Here is an 18,150-nt window from a genome sequence, read left to right as displayed (position 1 = left end):
GTTACATTGGGGAGGTGGTGGAATCTCCATCCTTAGAGGTTTTTAAGGCCTGGCTTGAGAAAGCCCTGGCTGGGATGATTTAATTGGGGTTGGTCCTTGTAGGAAGGCGCTGTGGCCCTCCTCGGAGCCTGGGCCCCAGGAAAGGCTGCAACGCCCCAGCCGGAGAGTAACAGGTCCGTCAGGCCAGTCTGCCTGGCAACAGGGGGGCGGAGCTTCCGCAGGAACAGGAAGTATAAAAGGCCCCACAGCTCAGTAGAAGGCAGGCTGCTTTGGGAGGTAGATGTGCCTTCCTGCCGGCTGTGGCTTAGGTCAGACCCTAGTCGAGCAACTACTCAGAGCAACTGCCTCCCAGAGGGGAGGCCCCAGAAACTGCCTGACTTGCCAGGCCTCAGGGACTGGACCGAGCTCCCTGAGGCCTGTGGGTGGGAGATACCCCCTGAGGCCGGCTGGGACCTGGAGGAGCTGCCTGACGCCGAACCCCAGGAGTCCTGTGACCTGGGGGAGCTCCCCGACTTGCCGCTGATTGACGAGGAGGGACTGGTGAGCTTGCCGCGTGTCATATACCCCAGTGACCCCGAGGACACGGAGGACGCTCAGGTACCTGGGGACCAGGGGGAGGAAGTGGCCCAGGGACAGCCATCTAGACAGTGGCTGAATCACTGGCTAGCCCCAATCAGCGTGTTGCAGCTGGAGTCCTGCTGATTCAGTGGCAACGTCTGTGCCACTGATAGGGCCCTGGGCTGGGACACAGTGGGGATGGGTGGGCCTGTGTCCCCTTCCCTAGTCACCCCGGAGAAAAAGTGCCCTCCCCTGCCGCTACAGACAGAGGATCCCCTGCCTGTCTGCCTCGTCCTGCCTAAGGGCCGGAGGTAATAGACTGCTTACCTGCCTCGCCCTGCCTGGGGTTGGAGACTATAGACTACTTGTCTGTCCGTCCTGCCTGAGGACCGGGGCTAAGACTCGTGCACAGGCACTAGAACATTCCCCTTATAAAAAGGTGCTGTGGCCTTCTTGGAGCCTGGGCCCAAGGAAGGGCTGCAACGTCCCAGCCAGACAGTACCACCAACGTACAGTTCTGCTTTGAGCAGGGGGTTGGACTAGATGCCTCCTGAGGTCACTTCAAACCCTAATCTTCTATGATTCTATGATCGGGAATTAGCCTTCCAAATTTGCCCCTATAGAGGATTTACATCCCATAATTTGTTCTTGACATAAATAACCTCATTAAATCTGCCTCTTGAAATAAATCTGCCCCTTGACCCACCCAGTCAATACTAGAGCACCAAATTTTCTCTGCGATGTATTCTACTCAGAACAATTTTTTTGGATACCCAGACCTGCAGGAAGTTGCTATAATTGAAAACCCAACGTTCAGGAATTTAAGGTGAAGCATTTACAGCCAGAATGATGCTGTATTATCCAAATGGATTTCCTTCAGGTTGTATTAGTTGGACAGCTGACCTTCAAATTGATTTTAAAGCACCAGGTATTTTTGAACTGGTTTCAATTCTGTTGAAATAAGCAGCTCTGAGTTCCTCTTAGAGAAGGAGTAATGTATTCAGTTAATACCACAATGGATAAGTAGAATAAAAAAGGAAAAGAACATATATTTGGTGTTTAGCATAACAATAACACTCAGATTTTACACAGCACTTCTCATCAGTAGATCTCAAAGTGCAGGTCAGTATCATTACCCCATTGTACAGAAGGGGAAAATGAGGTACAAAGCAGAGACGTGACTTGATCAAGGTCACCCAGCAGGATAACAGCAGAGCTGAGAAACGGAACCCAGGGCTCCTAAATCCCACTCCAGAGATCAAGTTATTAGCCAACATTACCTTTGTAGCAGGTTAACATTAAATAAATTCTATTATTATTCTTAGTTTTATATATATAGTATAACACGATACATAGATGATTATATTATTCCTAATTATAAGCACAAGTATTTTGATCTAATCTCTTTTGCATCATCCATTTGTAGAATAGCAATTCTATTTTTGAGTATTTGAGATAGATTGACCAGGTGTTTTGGAGACACAAGGGGGCTGTACTCTTTGAAAATTTTACTAACCATTTCTGAGTCATCATAACTTCAAAACAGCTTGAGCTAGTGTAAGAAAAATATAATATGAAGCACAGGGGACATGTATTAACTAACTACTTCAAGATTTCTCATGAACATAAAGAATTTAGTGTTACTTAAACTAAATTAGAGACTCAGGAGAACTTCCAGAGTTATATATGTTATTAACTAAACTACTACATGTCCTGGGATCAATCAGAGAAATGCACCCAGAGGCAGTTTAAAGTTTTACTGAAATATTTGATAGTTTAATAAAAAATACATGAAAATGACAATACAAAAAACTCCTTGAGGTGTAACCCCATTGAAGAGGCATTAGACAACATCTGAGGTCTTCCATGAGGGCATAAAGTTAAACTCTGTTCCAAACCTTAATATTTATATTGATATTACATAATCAAACTTTCTCTGTATATTATTGGTTTAGATGCCACAGGATAGAGGTAATATATCTTATGGGGTACAGCATTTGTATTAACAATTTCATTTTTTCTTCGTAACCACTCCAGTAGGACTCTTAATTAGCAACTGAATTGCAAAATTTTCTCCCCTTTTCTTTGGGTAGCCATAACTGTGTCTTTTTTTAATTATTCCTTGGCAATATCACACATTCATTTTCCCTCCATCTCAACACATCCCCCCATGATTTTGTTAAAGTATTTTCCTATTTAAAAAAAAATGTAATAAAACATTAACTAAAAATATTTCTATAGAGATAATTTCCATTTCTTTCAGAATTTATTTATTTCAGTTTTTGAGTCAACGAGCCTAGAACCAGTGTTTTCTGTCTCCTTTTTCCTCTTTTTTTCTGTTTTGTTTAATTTTCAGTTTCTACTTTGTTTATGTTAGTGTTTCTGATGTTTCACATTTTTCTATATCCTTCTCCTCTTTGTAGAGAGTTTTACTTCTCCAGAGCAACTAGATCTCACTTTTCCTTTCTCAGAGGCTTTAAAGGGATGGGAAATTTGATGGGGTGGATTGTTAGCGGTTTCTGCTCTCCTGTGCTGTTCCTGAGACTGAGGAATGGATAATAAAATTTCTCAGTAAACTCTGCAGGAATAGTTACAATGGGGAACATCGACCATGCTTCAAAAAATGAGATTTTTCCTTCTTCCCGATCCAGAAATACACCAATCACTGTATATTGTGCATCCCTCTTTTCAATCTTAGCACTATCTTTGCTTGAAAATAAGCCTCCCTGGGATCTCTTCAGAGACCAATATCCCTCCTCAGGGAGTTTCTCTGTCTTCTCTCTTTTCACGGTCTCCCTCACAGCCTGACTCAGCACCCCCAGCTCCCAGTCCTCTTTGTCCCCCACCTCCACCTCCCAGTACTGCCTCCCACACTCAAACCCCTCCTTTCCTATCACAATCAGGACTCCGGAGGCTGCGTCCAGCTCTGGAGTTGCTGGTTCATGCCAGACTTTTTCCGATCCTCAGACACTTTGAGTTCTGGGTGTTTGCAATCCGGATCCAGAGTGATGGGAACTGGGGAGAGAAACCAGAATAGTTCCCTGGTTAGGAAGGAATTACTCAGTGACACTCAGTGTAATAAGAAGAGATGGGGAATAAACCAGAAGTTAAATGAATTTTGAAATGAGAAATTCATGTAAATATCAATGTAATTGGAAGCATATGACAGTAATTTACACACTCTGCAGGCAAAGTCCAGGCTTGGGGCAGGGAGATGGCATGGGGAGCTTTTCCCACTCTTGCATTCCAGAGCTAGAGTAAGGAAGGAGGGGTGCTGGCTATGGTCCCTGCTGCTGTATCTTTGCTCCAAGGGAGTGATGTCAGCTGGCTTGGGGCCAGGAGGAAGCATTTTCTGGAGGTGAGATACAAGCTGTTCCTTTGTGAGCAGCAGTAAGGAGCAATATGGAGCATATTGCTTTCAGGCTGCTCTGATCTGTCCTACCCTGCTGTGGCTGGATGGCTCCTGGGTGTGCTACTCAGCTGCTGCCGCACCAGAGACTCCGATGATGAGCTTGATCAGTGTATGGAGGGGATGGCATGATGAGACTGCCTACAATGGCACATAGCCGATCTGCGACTGCTAACTGGAAATATCTCCAGTGGCTGGTGATGGGACACTGGATGGGGAAGGCTCTGAGTGATTACAGAGAATTCATTCTCAGGTGTCTGGCTCGTGGGTCTTGCCCACATGCTCAGGGTCTAACTGATCACCAGATTTGGGATCAGGAAGGTTTTTTCCCCCAGGTCAGATTGGCAGAGATCCTGAGGGGTTTCGCCTTCCTCTGCAGCATGGAACATGGGTAACTTGCAGGTTTAAACTAGTGTAAATGGTGTCTTCTCTGTAACTTGAAGCCTTTAAATCAAGATTTGATGACTTCAGTAACTCAGCCAGAGGTTATGGGTCTGTAATCAGAGTGGGTGGGTGAGGATATGGCCTCCAATGTGCCACCAATGTGGCCTCCAATACGCAGGAGGTCAGACTGTATGATCATGATGGTCCCTTCTGACCTTAAATTCCATGAGTCTAATACAAGCAGGATTCTTCCTAAATTTTGCTATGAAAAATCATTATGAAAAGTACTATGGGTCCAATGCTGAGAAGCGCTGAGCTCTCTGGCCCTACAAAACACTTAAGAACATAAATATCTCAATTGACTGCAACAGCTTTATTGGATCAGGTCAGAGTGCTCAGCATCTTGCAGGACCAAATCCTATGTACTGTATAAACACACACTAACCCTATGTGCTGTATAAACCCTATGTGCTGTATAAACAGACAAACAAACATACCTAAAGGAGGGGGTGGTGCTTGGTCCTCTGCTCTGCCTGGAATCTGGAGAAGCTCACATCTGCCTCTGTCTATCTGTCCTGCCGCCAGCTTAAACTCAGAGTGGCTAAAACTGAACTCCTCATCATTACTCCCAACTCTGTCATGCTCCTTCCTTTCTTCTGGTGATAGCGCTGTGTTAACCTTGATGCCCAGACTCACAGACTTGGCGTTATATTTATTGCTTCTCTCTGTTGACAGATACAGTCCGTTCTCTCTCCAGAACATCTCAAAAACCCACCTCTCCCTTCCTATCGTTGTGATTCCAGTCCTTAGTCATCTCATGCTTCCGCGTGTCCCACAATCTCCTCATTTCTGATCTCCACAGCTTCCACTTCACATCCCTCTGTTTATATAAACTATTGCAGCTCAAGTCATGCCCTCACCTGCCCTGTCTCATGTTGCCCCACCTGTCAGTCACCTTCTTGAAACCCTACATTAACTTTCCCTTACGCTGCATTTCAGGATCAAGCTTTTTATCCACATCTCCAATGCTCTGCACAGTGCACCTACATCTTCGCCTTCATCTCTCAATATCACTACTCTCACTCCACCAGACTCCCACCCAAACACTCTTTTTATACTTCTCCCAATCTCATCTTTTTGCCTTCTTCCATGCATTGCCATATTCCAGGAGCTCTCTCTTGTCTTAGTATGCAACGCACACATCCTCTCTTCATTCGAGTTTCTTGTTAGGTAAAAGTCCGCTAATGTTAACCCACTCCAGCAAAATGCTGTTCCATACCAATCTGCAGCAAGAACAACACACACACACACACTCGCACATAAACACTGTTATGTCATAAGATATAAGCACTATCTAGATCTCATCCAGAGCATGTTGTATGTGGATATTTTTCTGTATTTATTTAGGCCCCAGTCCAGTCCAGCACTTTAGACACACGCAGATTTTAAGCAAGTCTCCCATTGACTTCAATGGGCCTATTCACATTCTTAGATTTAAGCATGTGCTTCAATACTTTGTTGGACTAGGATCTTCAATTGTAAACTGTTCTTGACAGGGACTATAGATTCCTAAGCATTAAGACATCACTGAGTTCACAGTAAATGCTTAACAAATAATTATTGCTATGGAAAACAGGTAAATTACAATAGAATTGAAGGTACAGATGGGATGAAAGATATAAACATATTTTATATCACACTTATCTCTAAATAAATCCAGTCAATACACAAGGAATCATTTTCTTTTCAAATATTAATCTTCTGAAAGGAAATATCACCTGTGTAATTTATAGATAGTGGGTTTATTGTATACATTTCAGCTTACCGGCATAGCTCTGTGCTCTTCTGAAATCTTTAAAGGAAAAAGCAATTAATATGTTGCAAATCTATGGCACAATGAAATACAATGTAGTTTAAAATGTCTTCTGTCTGCCTACTCATGTGTTTATAGTACACCCATCCCCAAGCTATTTTAACCTACCTAATATATGAACAATAATTTTCATTTCAAGAATAACTGTGATTCAAAACAACTCAACTTACCCAGCTCTACTGAGATTCGATCTGAAATGAAAGGATATTCCAGTCACTGACTCATTTTTTCTTCTTGTCTGATACTGTTTTTAAAAATCTGAGAACTCTGTAGGGAGGATGCTCAGATGATGAGCTCAGCGATGCAACTTTATTTGTGCAAATAATTCTTTATCAATGATAACAGTCCCTTTAAATTTAATGGCATCATTCATCTAACCAAGGGTTCCGGAACTGGACTCAGTCTCAGAGCTTTCTTTTCAGGAAAAGTGATAACATGGTCAGTGAGACTGAATTTTAATCTATTTTCCTTAAGCTCCCTTGAAAATCGCAGTCTAAAATGTCAGTTGGAATGAAATAATAAATTGGGGAAGGGTTTCAGTTCTGGAGAAGGGACTACAACCCACAACTACATTAAAAAGGGAAGATGATAAACAACAGGTCAGGCTGCAAAATGTCTTTGATGCCTGTACACTGATGGAAGGAGTATGGGGAACATGCAGGATGAACAGGAAGTCATAAAACAGAGGTGGCTGAACTTACTGACCACCCTCCCAACCCTCCTCTCCGCTAGGCAGAATCCTCTAGCCACACCACCCAGTTGCAGGGCAGAAGGTCTGCGCTCTAAACCCCAGTCTGGTAAGTGGGGACGAGAGGGGCATAAGGGGCTCCATAAGCCACACTTTAACTATAAAAGAGACACATGCAGCTTATGAGCCACAGTTTGGCCACCTCTGTCATAGTGTGTGATGAAAATTATGACTTAACTGGCATTAGAGACTTGGTGGAACAGCTCCCATGAGTGGATTGCCAGCACTGAGGGATACAGCTTGTTCCAGAAGGATAAATATGGGAAAAATGGAGGAGGAATTTAAATGTATGTCAAGAATGTATACTCTTGCTCTGAGATCCAAGAGGAAGTGAGTGGAAGACCTAATGAGTGTATCTGGGTGAGGATAAAAAGGGAAAAGAATAGTAATTATGTTATAGTAGGGGGCTATTATAAACCAACAAATGAAGATGAGGAAATATATGAGGCATTCTTCAACTAGGTAACAAGAATAGCTAACACACATGAGCTCATATTAATGGGGGATTTTAATTTCCCTGATATCCGTTTCAAAACTATTACACCAAAACATAATATGTCCTGCAAGTTCTCAGCATGCGTAGTGGACAATTTGCTGATTCAGAAAGTTGAGGCTTCTATGGGCTGTGGTAATACAAACTAATAAGTAAATAAGCAATTCAATCAATCAATAAATAAAGGGTGTCCACCGCTTTGTTACAATATATTAAGGAAGGCAGATTCGTAATCAAGAGAGAATATTTCACAATCCCATGGGAACACAGATAGAGATCCACATGACTTGCTTTCACAATACAAAAACCAGGTGTCACCTGATGAAATGAATAGGCAGCAGGTTTAATGCAAAGAAGAGGTACTTTTTCAGACAAGACACAACTAACCTGTGGAACTCATTTTAATGTATTTCCAAATGTAATTTCCAAAAAAATAAATGGGTTCAAAGACGAACTAGGTACGTTCATGGAGGATATTTTCACCAATGGCTATTAGCCAAGATGGTCGGGTGTAAACCCATGCTAGGAGAGATCTTAAACTTCTGACTGCTAGAAGCCAGAAGGGGAAAGCAAGGGTGGATCTCTCCAAAATTGCCCTGTTCCTGTGCTTGCCACTGTTGGAGACAAGATACTGGGCTAAATGGACCACTGGTCTGACCCAGTATGGCAGCTCTTGTGTTCCAGAGGAACAGGCAGAGTCTCACAGACTCGTGTTTGACAACATTTACTGGTTTCACCTTCAAGATGCCATAGATCATTTTTTGAGGGGAGAGGTGGCCATCACAGCCTGAACTATTTTCAAAAGCGGTCCCTGGAAAAAAAGTCTGAGAACCCTTGCCATAGACAGACTCACCAGAACACTCACCTGTTTTATTCTAAGCCAGATAAGAAAATAGCATTCATATTAGACAGGTTTTCTTACCCAAACGTTCTTGTGTTTCACCAATTGCTGCAAAATAGTAATTTCAGTTAGTACAATGAACACAGAGAGAGAGAATTAGAAGTGACAAAAAGATCAAAGACTTAGAGATCCATCAGGACACGATGGAGTACATTACGTAAAACTATTTAGAGGAAATTCTACTATTACATATGTATGGCAGGAATGCTGATGAATTCTCGTTCAGTATTTTACAGGCATCTGTTTTTATCACTCAGTCTGTCAGCCATTTATTTCAAACAATAGTGAAAAAAACACTTGAGACGGCTGTGATTTACATTTGTTGTTATTTTCATTTGTAGCATGCCAGCAGCATGCTATATGCTTTACAGGTATATGGTATGTCATTTAAGACAATAAGGCACATGCTACTAAGAACGAACAATATAATCTGACAATGTTCTGTAAATATGAAGGATGCTTGCAAACAGTGACTGAGAAGAGATGTCTAGCAGCTTTGTTAGTTAGTTCCATAATTTGTCTTTACCTGTTTATATTTTTGTTTAATATTAATGTAATTTCATTTTGAACATTTCTATGTGGTAGAGTTGGTCATTTTTTTAAATTTAAAAATTGCGAAAAAAAATTTAATGAAAAAATGGGGAAAAATGTTTATGAAAATTGTTCCAGTTTTTTTCAGAAAGCTCTACTTTGAGATGAGGACTTGGGTTTATCGGCTGTATAAATGAAATGTGTTTTAAGGAGGAACTTGCAGCTTGATAGTGTGGAGTCACTTTGGATCTTTGGTCTGTGAAGGGTTTTGAAACACTGGGGACACTTGGGAAAGGGCTATGGATGAAGAATGGACATTGAAGTTGAAGTTACAGGTGGACAAAGCTTGTTGAAGGAGTGAAGAGAAACTAGAGTGAATAGGTCAGACAGGAGCTGAAAATTAGGGCAAGGGTCTCAGCTTTATTGCAGAAGGTATGGGAAATTGAGTTAAAGAATGTGGAGAGAAGGGTGGACTTAGATAAGGAGTCAAATTGGATGATTTGTCAAGTGTCACTTTGGGTGGATGGACTGGGGGAGGAGGGGAATGTGGTGAGGAGCTAGCAGGATGCAGAAAAGGATGTTACAATAGTTGAACTGAGAAGTGGACAAGGTTGTTGGTGAAGGAAGAATGAGCCAGTTTCGTGATAGTGGATTTGTTACACTATGCACCAGTGGATAGAAGGAGAGGGAGGGGAGGGAAATGATTACACAGCTGAATGGTGGGGGATAAACTGCAGGGAGGAGTTGCTCAGGGGAATAGAGGAGGGAGAAAGACAGCAGGGATTTTGAGGAAAGATGAGTTCATTTTCCATAGTATTAAGTTTGATTGGCTAGTGGCAAAACATGCAGGAAATGATGTCTGAAAAGCAGTCAGAGATGTGGGACTGCATGGAGGGGAGAGAGAAGAGGTGGAAGAACTTGATCCATGACTCTTTGGCTTAGAAGTGCTAGAGGAGGCTGTGTGTGCAAATGCTGTCCCTCTGGGAGAGAGAGAATAGGAGAAGGTGATATTTACCTCCTTCACTTGTCTTTTTGTCTGAATCTAAAATAGTAAACAAATACAAATAAACAACATATAAATGTTATTGGGTAGACTTTGGCTTTAATTCAAAGAGTTAATCGATTCACAGATTCCAGTGCCGGAAGGGACCACTGAGATCATCTAGTCTGATCTCCTGAACAACATAAGCCAGAACACTTGCCCGAAATAATTCCCGCGTTCCTGGGTTAAAAGCCATGAGGGGGCCGGTTCCTGTTTACTCCACAGTACTGCAATGTTAAATCTGAATCATGGCCTTGCAAAAGTGATGTGAAAAGAGTTTCTAATACAATATATCACTTATGAAATTTAAAAAAATCTAAATGTCTCCACAAATAACGAGGAGCTTTTCACATCGATGGTCTGTATTCAATTTGTTGTATTTAATCTTGAAAATCTAAACTCATATAAGACTGTGATTGGGATAGGGTGTAAAGTCCCAGACTGGTGAAGTGTAGGATAAGGAGCAGCTCTGGTCCCAGCTCACATGGGAGGCAGAGCTCAAAAGGGAGCAGCTCAGATCAGTCTGGGTGGACGGAGTAGGGGAGTGGAAGTTCTCCAAGGGGGACTCAGAAGCAAACCAGTGGCACCAACAGATGCACTGAAGCCAGAGTAGGAAGTGGCATAGGGAGCAGGCATGGGTCACCTGCCTTCTAGACCTCACATATTGAACTAATGTTTAGTGGGTCATGAGTTAGAACCTGGTAGAGCCAGGAGGACCCATTGACTGTCACCACTGGGTGACACGGACACAGATTTTTGCCACTGGGCGACATGGCCCAGAATATTGCCCCTAGGCAGAATTGCTGGGCTCAGACACCAGCCCTCCCTCTTCCCCGACATCCTGTCAACCAAATAAAAATATTGTGGGATGTTGGCAATTCTTCTACAGGACACATACACACACACACACACACACACACATAAGGCTAATGATGCACTGTAAGAAGATATGTATTCTCACCTAGTTCGCTCAGCAGCCGTTCTTTTTCTGAAAGAAATTATATTTACATATCATTGTAAGATCTAAGGCAGAATCAATGTGGTAGATTTTTTTGGCCTGTACCTAATGTGCATTACACTTTGCACTCATATTTATAATTTGTTTTAAAATAAAATCATTCATACCGTGAGGGCCAAATTCTGCTCCCAGTTAAAATGATTTATATCCATTGTAACTTCACTAATTTAATCCATGAGCATATCACATTATTTTTTACTTTAGTTAAATATTTGGATAGTTCATTACATTTTTAGATGTAATTGAGAATCGGCCTTCTTTGTAGAACTTGTCAGAAAATATTTTTCATTTCCAATAGAAAAATTTGATTTTTTTGTCAAAAACTGCCAAACTGAAAATTTTCAGGCAAAAACTAAGTTTTTTTTTTTTTTTTTTTTTTTTTAACAAGGCTTGAATTTTTGTATGAGTTCTGTCAATTAAGCAAATGCTTTTGGCAAAACAATTGTTTATTAAAATCCCTAATTTTTCTGAAAAACAGTTTGACAGAAAAGTTTTGACCAGGCCAACCTATTTGGTCCTTGTTGGACAATATGATATTCCCATACTTTCGAATATAGCTCATATACAGCTTTCAATACTAGCATATTTTTCACTGAGAAAGGAGTACTGCCTCAGACCAAGGATTTCTCTCTCCCAACAATGCCATAGGATATTTTAAATCAATCTGGATAGTCTCCAGAAAAAGAAAGTGACATCTCTGAAGGATGGCCCTTCAGTCTACCTATCTATATCTCAATGAAACTACCTAACTAACCATCACTCTTGAATCAAAATCCACTCGTACTTTTTAAAAAATAAATTACATAACCAATTTTCATGTTTAAATTTAATTTATACATAAAACGTAATGGGGTTATATAGCAGCCCAAAGATTAGTATTGTTTGATTTATCATATCCTGCTGTTTTGTTAATTGCATAAGAAATTTTTTGTTCGAATATTATTTAGAGTGAGCTATTGGTTGTTTTGTTTCTTTCTTTTTTTAATGGATTAAGATTATTTTTCAAGTTTTTCTTACTGGTTAATATCCACTTTCTATTGATTTTACTTTGGTTATTTGTGGTGACACACTGAGATTGCTGTTAGTTTTAGTTTGGGTGAATGCATTTAGAGTTTAATGTGACTATCCATGTGTTTAAAATTAAGCAACTGCTTAAGTAATAAAATTGGATTTCAGCCTAGAATTTTTTCACTTAAGTGCACCAGTGATATAATCAATGTTCCTGTAGTTTGAAGGTTTCTTCAGAGAGTTCCTTGGAGAGTGAAATATGAAAGCTTAAGAGATTGGGAAATGATTTTATTGTAATTTCTCCTTTTCTCTCCCCTCATATCCTTTTTTGGGGATCTGGAATTTCTTTTTAACTTTTTCTTTCTTTCAGGAAGACAGGGCAGCAGCAGGTTAGGCTTTATTCATAATTATCCATACTGACTGGGTGTCTAATATTTATTGGTGCTACATTTCCTATGGCGAGAGCCAGACATGCTGGATAATAAAGCTCTCTCTGAGTGAAATTCTACCTGGTGCAGCACGCACATCTTACTTTCTACTTCAGTCCTCAAAATAAGACTTAAGGGAGACTTAACTGGGGCACAAGTCTTGGGCTATCTAAGTACCATTTAAAACTTATTTTGAGGGCGTAAGTGAGTCTTCAGTGGTGAATAGCCCGCTGCAAGTCCTTAGTGATATAGATTCATAGACTCTAGAATAGTGATATTATGAGAGGTCCCAGTCCTCACTGATTCCTTTATCTGTGTAAGGACAGATACATGTGCGATTCACATCTTGGAAAATATCAACCCGGCACATAATACTGTCTCCATGAATATGTGCCGTGAAAATGTACCTACCTCATGTTATACCAAATCAAAATTATATCTACCTGCTTCCATGGCTTTCTTCTGATTTACTGCAAACAAGGAGAATCACATTGCAGTGTTAATTACTCTAACAAGTTTCCCAAAGTCTTATTTCACACGCAAAACAGCAAAAAAAAAAAAAAAAAAAAAAAAAATTACTGGGCCAATATCTCTCCATCTAGGAAAAACCTGGATTAGGACACAGGAAACGGATGATTTCACTTGAAGATTATCTCGTCACTCACTGCAATGGAAGATGGTTTCTACCAATTCTCTGATTATGCACACAATCTGACCACATAAAGCAGCAGATGTCCAGTCTTCTGTGAAAATGTCAGGAAGCTTGTGGAGGACCTTTGCCACAGCACATCCACCCAACCCACATCCTCTGATTTGGCAGGACAGCTTCTGAGTGAGCCAGATAAAACCATCAATGAACAAGATTAGAGAATAACTGGTACAATGAAAGTGGTGGGAAAAGAGAGGCATCAGATTGAAGTTAGGAAGAACTGAAAAATAAAGGAAGGAGTCCAAAACATTTAAGTGCAGGTGAATTGAAATAAATGGGAGGAATCATGAGACCTAAAACCTGCAGAAGACTGAAGTGGAGCTTTACCAGGAGAAGAATATTTTTTAAACAGAGAAATATTGTCATGTGCTTAAAGTTCTAGGTGATCCCATAAGTATCCACAAGGGAAATGAGTTATCAGAGGAGCTAGATTTTCACCCAGCTTATTGAGAAAGTCCCATTGCCCTAGGTCCTGAATGAACATGGTGGACCAAGAGCAAATCCACTCCGGCCAAACAGAAATCCCAGGCAGACAACCAGCAGGAGGCAATCACTCCTGTTTTCAGTGCCTATGTTCAAGGCCTTGAATTTTATCGTTTACCCAGTGTATACAGGGTAACGTAAGTGATTTCTGCACCTACGCGATCAATCCCATTCTACAACTGTTAGTGATTCTGGAACAACACCAAGGGATGCCCTTGTAGGACTGAATGGCAGATGGCTAGCCTGAACATGATCTATTATGATGACAATATCTGCTTATGACAGAAGGAAACAAACTTTTCTGATGAGCCACCAATGGCAATAGTCACCATTGGTAAATACCCTAACACAGATCCCAATTCCCATTACATTATCTGGATGCATACTGCAAACATTACAAACAAACAACTGTGGATCGCAATTGAGACAGAACAAACTCACTCATCTACTGTAATTTATAAACAGCTTCTGAGACCAGCACAGCAACGGCTAAGTTAAATTTTTCTTCTAAAATCATATAATCATAGACATGTTGGGCTAAAAGGGACCACGAAAGATTATCAAGTCCCACCCATTGTACTGAAGCAGCATCAAGTAAACTGAGACTATCCCTGTCAGGTGTTTGTCCAACCTCCAGTGATGGGGATTCTATAGGCTCCCTGGGATTGTGTCAAAATCAAAATATAAAATACGTGCACATAAAATTACATTCACCTGCCTAGTGACTTACCTGAGCGAGATGTTGTGTCATTATTATCTGAAAAAAATAAAAATGCTTTTAGAAAATGAGACATTTTTCATAGCATCCTAGAATAATTTTGATGGAATCAGTCACTGGCATGTTCCAGAGGGGTAGCTGTGTTAGTCTGTATACAGCAAAACCAACGAGAGTTCTGTGCCAGTTTAAAGACTAACGAATTTAATTTTTGTAGGCATAAGCTTTCGTGAGACTCAGCTCAGATGCATCTGACAAAGTAAGCTGAGTCTCACGAAAGCTTATGCCTACAAAAATTAAATTAGTTAGTCTTTAAACTACCACAGAACTCTTGTAGTCACTGGCATGAATCCAAGAGTTTATAATCCTGAACCATCCATTGGTGTCTGTTATGGCCTTGAATATATTCATATGTGAGGAATTTATAAACACTTTTGTCAGAACAAGAAACTTACCTGGAATTATAATTTACAGACCCTTATGTTTCATTTTCTGAATTTGGCCCTAGAATACTCGTTTAAGTTTTTTGTTTGTTTTTTATTATAGTTAAATACTTACACAGCATCTGTTTTAATATTTTAACATATTTATTGAAATAATGTGCAAAGAAATACTTACTTTTCAATTTATAGCCTACAGCAGCAATAAGGGCTATGCTAAGAAATAAAATGACCAGGAAGGCAGCCATCCAAGGGGAGGTGGTCGGGAAGAAAGCAGCTGAAAAATAGGAATGTAACAGATATTTTCACTTATAATTCTTAAGAAACATCTTGAAAATTATAAGACCAACCAAATCCAGTCTGTCTGAGGAACTGGTGAAATCAGATTTAATTTGTATTTAGACACTGCAGTTTCCTCCTGGCAGAGCAAAGTCTAGATGAATTTAGATCAAAAGATTGAAGATCTAAATTGAAGATCACACATCTTCAAGAATATCATGGAGAACAGAGCCTTGCACCATAAATCTTCCAATATGTTCTGGAAAAGCACTCATCATCAGCCACACCCAGCTCACTTTACTCATTCAGAAAGAAACACCTAAGACATTGGGGTGTCTCATGAGGAAGATTCACAGGATTTATCTCAAATACCCTTTCAGTGCTAGTATTCATGCAGAAATTGTATGCATATTTAAAACAAGGTTTTAATCTGCACATATTTAAAGTATAACTTGTTCTCCATCAGGCCGTGAAATGGTGAAAGTCATACTCAAGCTACCTCATGGACACAACCCCTGCTGCTTAGTAGGGAAAATGCAAGGTGCATCTCTTTGCCGTAGCATTCCCACCATAAACCGTATAAAATAAAGAGAAAGGCAGAATGGTCCTCTACCTAGTAAGGAAGATAGAGAACCTAAGACTAATATCCTAGGTGGCGTTATTCAGGTTAATGATATGTTATTTAGATGTTTCTACTGACATTAATGAACTGTCACAGCCACGTGAAGTAGGTGGAATAAATATTATTACTCCTTTATTGAGATGGGGAAAGTGAGAGAAGTTAAATGAGTTCTCTGAGTCTATAAAGCAAGTCAGAGGAATGGCTTGAACTCATGACTCCCTGACACGTAATCCCTGTGCTCAAGAGATATAAACAGGAAAACTCACCAGGGAGAGTACTACAAAACATGAGTAAGGGATGTAGAATCTGCCCAATAACCATTAAATAATAACAGACAAATGCTGGACATTTATTTCTTACCACAGAAGGGGAGAATAAAACGGGACCCATCTCATTAACCAAGCAGCCTCTTTACTGATCCTTACAGTCACTGACCCCAACATGCACTCACCTGAAATCAGGACTCTGGACTCACTCGCTGTCTTTAGAATGTTGTTGATTATCTTGCAGGAGACTTCATTGTCTGATCCTGGTTCCATGTTAATGGAACTTTCAATATTGTAGATTCCAGCAGGTGTCTTTGTGTTGCTGGTGGTCAGCTTTTCTGTTCGGTTTTGTCCTTTACTGTTTAGCCAGAGCACCTGGGGCTCTGGGAACCATCCCTCTGACCTGCAGGTGAGGCCAATCCCCTGGCCTGCATAATCCGTCAGGAAAATGGAAGGCTCACCCCCTCTAGCTACAAATAAAGAATAAATGTTGTTATTACCGTCTCTTCCCAAACAGTGCAAAGTTTGGGGGATTTCCCACTGCCTTGTATATATGCTGCCTGAGAATTGTGGAAGAATGTGTGACCTCCTTCATATGAAATTACAGGGCAAGAACTCTTCCCTGTTAAGTTTAAAAAAAAAAAAAAAAAAAAAAAAAAAAAAAGACATTGTATGTGAAGAAACTGCATCATGATGCAACTCAGGTTATGTCTACATTTGCCAGAGAAATTTGGCTGCAGTTGATAGGAGACACGCAAGCTACACAATGTAGCTTGCGTATCTCCTGTCGACTTCCTAACTTCTACTTACTGCGGCATCTCCACTTTGCTGTGCCGATGAGAAATGCCCTCCCACTGAGGCAGGATTACTCTTTTTGGTGCGGGTGGATTAGCAGTGTCAACTTCCGGGTCAATTGAGCGGGTCTCCATTTCTGCTGAATTGATCCCGGTGAATCAATCTGGTGACACCAACTGTGCCGCCATCAGTATAGACATAGCCCTAGATGTGCCAGGTCATATTTTATACAAGGACTTAGTTCTGTAAGGAAACCTTTAACATAAATACCTACCCTCCTTTTATCAAACTCACCTTTCATAGAATTTTACTGAGGTCAGCAGAATTACATTAGGACCCCTTCACTTTTTGTGGGTCCCACATTATTAGATTCTATATTGCTGTAGGCTGATGGGAGAGAGCCATTCCACTCACCTGTCACATCCAGTTCAACCACCACCTCATCGTACCAGTTTCAAAAGAAACACTGCAGGTGTATTTCCCTTTGTCAGAGACCATGACATTCTTCAGGTTTAGAGACACGTTTCCTGCTTGAAATTCACTTTGGAAGAATTGTGTTCTGCCCCGGTATCTCTCATCCTGTCTCTCCTCGTTTTTTTCTCCATCATAGGTGCTCACATCTATTTTTTCTGAATTTCTAGAAAGTATCCACTGGACAGTAATTGTCTGAGGCTTATCCTGAGCTCTCAGCTGGCAAGGCAGAATAACCCCTTCTCCAATGAGTGCAATGACAGGATTCTGAGGAGGGATGATTTTAAACTGACCTGTGTGTAGATAGAAATAGAGATTGTAGTCATTGCAGATGCTTTCGTTTGTGGATTCTATAGGAAATTATGTGAGGCTAGAGTGTGGATCTGCCTCAAACCCTGTGAATGAAGCTGTGCATAGCTGTGGTGCCCTAAGAATGGCACAGAGAGGAAACACCATTCCCGCCTTGCTTCCTGGTTGGTCTGGAGCAAGAGGGTTAGCCACTTACTGATACCTTCTATTAGCAGCAAATTAAAATACCTGCACTGACTCAGCTGTGCTGATTGATGTAGAAGATGGGGGAAGCCAAAGCCCCATCACTCATCACCCAGTTGCTCTGGGTATTGGCTGCATAAACAGAGCTCCTGCTTTTGCCACCATGCCAAGTGGCAAGGTCTGGGTGGCCTGTCCAGAGGTATAAATGGGTTGTCGCTCCCCCTTACTCTCCTGCAGAGGCACACAACCCATATCAGAATCTGGTCCTGCATGATCAGTTTCCACTTCCACTGAGGAGGCAGATATAAAATTTAAATCAGAAGGTGCTAAAATGGCTCCAGTTCATTTCCCACCCTTCCAGGAAGGGCCCTCTCTTCATATATCGCCCTGAACACGGTAGAGGTTCCCCCACCCTCTGTAGGGGGACGATGGGACTTTGATCTCTCACATAACAGAGTTGAACAGGGACAGCAATCCGCTGGCTA

At 41.1% G+C, this 18,150-nt stretch overlaps 2 pseudogenes; both read right to left on the bottom strand.

Moving 5' to 3' along the window:
• Window positions 1-2,767: 2,767 nt before the first annotated feature.
• On the bottom strand, window positions 2,768-5,113 carry LOC137164716 (zinc-binding protein A33-like; annotated as a pseudogene).
• A 699-nt stretch (window positions 5,114-5,812) lies between these two features.
• Window positions 5,813-17,523, bottom strand: LOC137164718 (butyrophilin subfamily 3 member A2-like; annotated as a pseudogene).
• Window positions 17,524-18,150: the final 627 nt, after the last annotated feature.

The sequence above is a fragment of the Emydura macquarii genome, unplaced genomic scaffold, assembly GCF_026122565.2.
Source record: "Emydura macquarii macquarii isolate MOO-44397 ecotype Brisbane River unplaced genomic scaffold, CSIRO-AGI_Emac_v2 contig_2682, whole genome shotgun sequence".
Taxonomy (NCBI): Eukaryota; Metazoa; Chordata; order Testudines; family Chelidae; genus Emydura; species Emydura macquarii.
The sequence above is the reverse complement of the archived record's forward strand: the minus strand, read 5'-3'. Positions and strand labels throughout refer to the sequence as shown.